This window comes from Ambystoma mexicanum, chromosome 6p (genome assembly GCF_040938575.1).
Source record: "Ambystoma mexicanum isolate Mex_15411 chromosome 6p, UKY_AmexF1_1, whole genome shotgun sequence".
Taxonomy (NCBI): domain Eukaryota; kingdom Metazoa; phylum Chordata; class Amphibia; order Caudata; family Ambystomatidae; genus Ambystoma; species Ambystoma mexicanum.
Window position 1 is genome coordinate 250,751,878 of NC_090935.1, and position 6,000 is coordinate 250,757,877.

Here is a 6,000-nt window from a genome sequence, read left to right on the forward strand (position 1 = left end):
TGTCAAGAGGCGGTATCCCAAATACTTCTTCAGGAACTTATGATGTTGAATCAGAAGGCGACAAGTGATCATCAGGAGAAGGGGAAAAAGAAAAGTAACGTTTAGGATTTATGAACCAAATTCAGAGGTATAAAAAAGGGAATCGTAATACCCAAGTATACAAACAAGTCAGTTTTCAACTTCCTGACAACTCGGGCAAGAGTCAACTTACATCAGAAAGAGAGGAAGGAGGAAGCGGAGCAGACAGAGGCAACCCCGGGGCACTGGAAGAATATAGGAGACTAACGAGGGCAGGTGCCAGAGAGGCTGCAAGGATGAACAAATAAACAATATTGTTATGAATCTATCAGATAAAATCCTAACTGGGGAGGAATGTTCACTTTTGAACAAAGGCTTGTCATTTGCTCCTTCATTAGCTACGACAACATAGGTGTCCAAATATACCTTTTCAAATGTGTACGTAAATTAAATTTTAAAATGTATTTCAAGACACAAGTATCAAGAACATTCAATCCAAAAGTTACAACTGACGGAAGCTTGCTATCTATTGAGAACATTGAAAATATCCATTTATTGAGATCACTGTAAGAATCAGAAACATTTGAAATGATAAATACCTTACAAGCCTTACAAGAGCTAAAACCAATGCCTGAGAGTTTGCCTAAGGAAGAACTGAAACCCAAATCCAGCTTTATACCGCAATTACCACCTGAAAATATGATGGATGCATTTTATAAATTAGTAATACGAGAAATTAACAAGGTATCAGATGCAAACAGAAATAACAACAAACGGATATCAAATGGCAACCTTACAGCAAAAGAAAATCAGGCACTCAAAAGACTTAAGGAAGACAGAGAAATAGTCATCAAGGAGGCGGACAAAGGCAGAAATATCACAATAACGAACATAGATTACATAGTAATGGCTAACAACCATTTGGAAACCCCACAATGCTGTGAGAAACTACCTAGTAACCCTAAGGAGCAGATCAACAAACAATCGGAAGAACTAATTAATGGTTAGCATAGAAATGAATTGATAACTGATGATGAGAAAAGGTATCTGTACATTAAACAACCAGTCACACCGACGATTTATTTCCTTCCCAAGGTGCATAAACCATTTGATCGAATACCCAAAGGAAGGCCTATATTAAGTGGCGTAGGATGGGCCACAGAGTAGATATCAGAATATATTGATAACATCATACGACCCAAAGTAGTGCAATGGAAAGCCTACCTGAAAGATACAACACGTGATCAGGACGATTGAGCAGATACAATGGAACCCTAACTATCTTTTGGCTACCTTTGATGAGTGTTCCCTCTATACGTCTATGAGGCATGACCTAGCAATACAAACCATAGATCATGTGTTTAAAGGGTTTCTGCTTCTCATTACCACTATGTAACAATGTTGAAAGAGGTGCTTAAAACAACACTGGAAAATAACATTCATCTTTAACAACACATTTTACAAACAAAAACAGGGTGTGGCAATGGGTACGAAGTATGCTCCAGCATTATCAAACATCTTTATGGGGATGTATGAGGATACGATAGTATACACGGATGAAGATTATGAGTAAAAGGTTGTGCTTTGGGCTCGTTACATTGATGACGTGCTTTTAATCTGGAATGGGACCACTGAAGAGATTCAAGATTTCAATAACAGACTGAAAAGTAATGATTTTGGAATTGAATTTACAGGGACATGTGACAAAAGTACTATTAACTTTTTGGACCTTACAATTTAAGCAGTGGACGATCATCTTCAATCCCGTACCTATCACAAGGAGACAGAAGTAAACTCCACCCTCTATGGCACTAGTTGTCACCATGACCGAGTGAAAAGAAATATCCCTAGCAGGGAGTTCATAAGAGCACATAGAAACTGCTACAACTCAACAGATTTGAACAAGAAAGTGATCTACTATCAACCAGATTTAAACAAAGGGGATACCCAAGGAAATGTATCCAGATGGCAAGAGAAAGTGCAAGAGCCATGCCTTGAGAGCAAACATTGATATAGAAAGATAGATCCATAGGTAAGGATTATGAAAAGGCTCATTTCATAACTAAATATTGTGCAAACAACTATGAGATCCAAAAGATTTTGAGAAAAAACTGGCACCTGTTAAAATTGTATCCACACGTAACTAAGTATGTGGAGGATTTTCCGAAGATTATTTATAGAAAGGCGAAAACACTCAAAAACAACCTGAGTCTGTTGTAACTTCCAGAGGAACAAAGCACTTCACCACAAACATGGCTAAGGACGAACGTCGCTGGTTTCAGAAAATGTGGGACTTGCACACTGTGCAAATGTGCACATGCAAGCACAGGTGTGTTCCAAGATAATAAAGGAAACAAGATGAACATTAAGGAGAACACAAACTGTAGGAGTAAATTTGTGTTCTATGCTGTGATTTGTGTATGTAGGTTAGTTTACAATGAAAGCACGATACACGAGCTAAGGAAACGGATAAGGGAACAGTTGCCACTTGCACAGCAGTGGAAAACCAAACACTAATTGGAACAGAAAAAAGACATAAGGTTTATCGGACTGTAAAAGGTAACACTGGGAAAAAGAGGAGGAAACAGAGAAGTACTTTTGAGGCAAGCGGAAGCAAGGATGATATGCTGATTCAGAACTTTGGAGATTGGCCTCCATAAAGACAATAAGATGGTATCCTTTCTTTGAAAGTGTAAGAGGATCTGTGTAAGGACTAATTTCAATATACGAGATACCATAACCATATCAAAGGAATGTTTAACATGTGGTTTTTGGGAATATAGAATCAAGGAATACAGTATGTAGATATGATGTCAGACTTATTGTGAAGCCCAATCACTGTAACTAATGAGGTGTTTTTAAATGTATGTGTCTCGAGGATTAGAGGCAGTAAGATACTAACTACATTCTGCTGTACATAAGCATTGGATATGTGTTACGTATGACTTAATATTATTGGCAGTAGACATATATTGCCCAACTTAGAGATCTTGGAACTACTACTTAAAGCAACAACTGGTGTTCCAAGATTAGAGAAATCAAGCATTTGAAACATAACCTGCATGAAAATAATAAAAAATAAAAAATAAAAAGTTTAGTGTTGAAAAAAGGAAGGTAGGCATGATTTAAAGATCAGGGCCCATTTTAAAAGTCAATATTGTTGTGGTATTATTTTGACTTTTGGAACTACCATTTAGTTGCATTGATTGGGTTCAGAAGTATACATGAATCAAAGAAATGTGCTCTGAAACAAATTGAATGTATCTACAATTTAGATATGACCATTAATGGTTTTGTTTATATATATGAACATTTGTTGCGCAACTTTTTACATTTGACCTCTCAGATACAGGATTTGGATGTAAACCAATCCGAAAAATAAGATGTTTTGTATAATGTGAACTAATTCTCAAAAGGTTTCTGATTGTGCAATGGAATGATAAGTCAGAATGAGGCAGGATGCCTTAATATGAGAGGTTCATGTATGAAACAGGAGTTTGATGAAAATTAAAGTTGAAGAATAAGATGTTTTGGACAATGGTAACAGGTATTTCCATAATGTTCTGATTATGCATTTGGGATGATAAGTCAAGAGGAAGCAGAATACCTCAACACGGGTTTACACTAAATATAAAAGTAGAGAAGGTTATAAAGGTTATGAAGAGTGAAAGAGCTTACTCTCCACATCCAGAATGCCAATTAATATAAGAGAAGATTTCAGGTAACCTTAAGGAGGCGGCATAACAAAAATTGGGTCACATATGCTACAACGATCATTTGCAACATCGAGGACAACGTGTAGCGCAAAATATCTCTGCATACAGCACTGCTACAGCAGGTTGCACAACAGTAAAAAATATTTTTTTTGTGTAAAATATGGAGATGAAATAACTTTCCATTGTTTTAAGGAAATCGATGGTTAGTGGAAATTTTAAAGTAGAAACAGAGAAACACAAAGAATGTTGGGCTAAAATGGTAAGGCTATAACAAACCTAACAGTATGTTTTCCCAAATATGGCATTTGTTCACATTAGGAAGTAAGGAAGGACTGAAGTGGTAACCATGGGAACGTATACAAACTTACAGACAATGACCAACATGTCGGTTTCGAACGCAGCTGACGCGCAGAGACAGAGAGAAAACATCTGCAGGTAGGCGGCAGCGCTCTGCTTTAAACATGAACAAATGTGATTGGCACTAATAGAAGCATGGAAGGGAAGTATTTATCAAGAACCTAACATAGGAGACTGTTTTAGATAAATAAGGAGAAAATGTCATGGGAGAACCCGAGATGTTAGATTTAATTGCGTTAGGTTTTCAAACATGAGGTTTATGGAGAGAGTTCACACAGGTATACATTTCCAAAATTTAGTGGAGGCTGGGATTTTTCTTTCTCCTTTTTCTTTCTTTTTTTGAACCTTAATGCTTACATAACCAAAAAAGCATTCGACAATTCTAATGACTGTTAAAGTGGGTGGAAACAATCTAAACATTGAAGGTTTAGTAATGGAGAACTAAATATTTTTGAATTCAATTGAATGCATATATCCTTGCTTTCTTTTTTCTATTCTTTTCCTATAGGGCATATAGGGTGCCAAAACAAGTGTCATCAAAGTGGCACCTCTACGGGAAAGTAACAAGAATAAAATACTAGCACAGCTATGAACAAATTCTGTGGTGCTGGTATTGTTTTGTGAGAGTCAGTCTTTATTTTTGATATAGGAGGTGGGGAATTGATCCTCTTTTTACTGTCACGCAAGCAACACTTTGAACACTGTACTTTGAAACTGGTTGCAGGTTTAAAAAGATTGATGTCATTGAAACCTCACTCAAGATAAACAGAGAACAGACAGATAATTAGGCTCAAGTACTACACAATGCCTCTCGGTTCCAAGGATAAAAAGAACAAAGAGAAATGGAAAATGATTCCCTGTTCTAGCGGTGAAGGCCTTGAATGAATTGGTGGTAAAATTAAGACAGGAGAGAAAACAGGACAATTTCAAGAAACAGTTGAAAACCCTGCAATTTAAATAAGCTGCTGGCTATTTGCTTAACTGCTACATGTTTGTCCCGCCTCAAAAACGTCCACGCGTCTGTGTGGCGCCCTGATGCCCAAGGGCTATGGCGCGGTAAACTCAAATAAATAAAAAAAATACATGAATAATACTAGAGTGAGTCCTACTTTAGAACATAGAGATGGTGAGCACAGCCTGTCCATCAGTTTTAAATTTTTTGGGGCCAGTATTGGCTCACCAAATTGTAAGTATACCATGCTAAGTAGCAATGCATAACTTCAGCATTAGAAATTGTCTTCTGGAGGACACTGCTGTGTGACGAAACATAATGACTGCAGCTTCCTTGAAGCTCTCTACTTATTCACAGTTCAGCCTCCTTCAGCAACCAGTATCCAGACACGTTTGAAGACAGGACCCCTGAGGCTGGGTTTCTCAAACAGGTGTGATCCTCATGTTTGATCCTGAAGAGCAGAGCCCCCAGGATCCTTGATATTGAGGCTTGAGTGGACAGGACCACAGCTCCTTATACCCCGCTGTAACAGGCTGCTCACTGATGCATCGCTGCTCTTGCTGAGCAGGGACCCACCTGGGCTCCTTGGAGAGACTCATCCCTCTGGATCCTCTGGATTGTTATCCCCCGTTGCCTCTGACTGCTCAAGTTGATGGACGGGGCTGCACTGTGTGGGAAGCTGGTGCACGTCGGCAAGAAGAGACCATGCAACAATGCGAGTTAGATCCAGCTACACATCCAGGTAAGAGGGGCAGGGCAGGTCCACGGAGGGGCGCTGAGTGCAGCCTGTGAGGGATTGCCAGCAGACGGGCTGATTGGGTGATCTTTCCCCTAGGTATGCTCGACGTCAGAAGGTGAGCCGGCTGCTCTGCTGACCCTGCCCTTATCCAGAAAATTCAGATATGTTACTACCTACATATCCGTCAGGACACGTAGCATGGGGGAGAAAAGGATTCA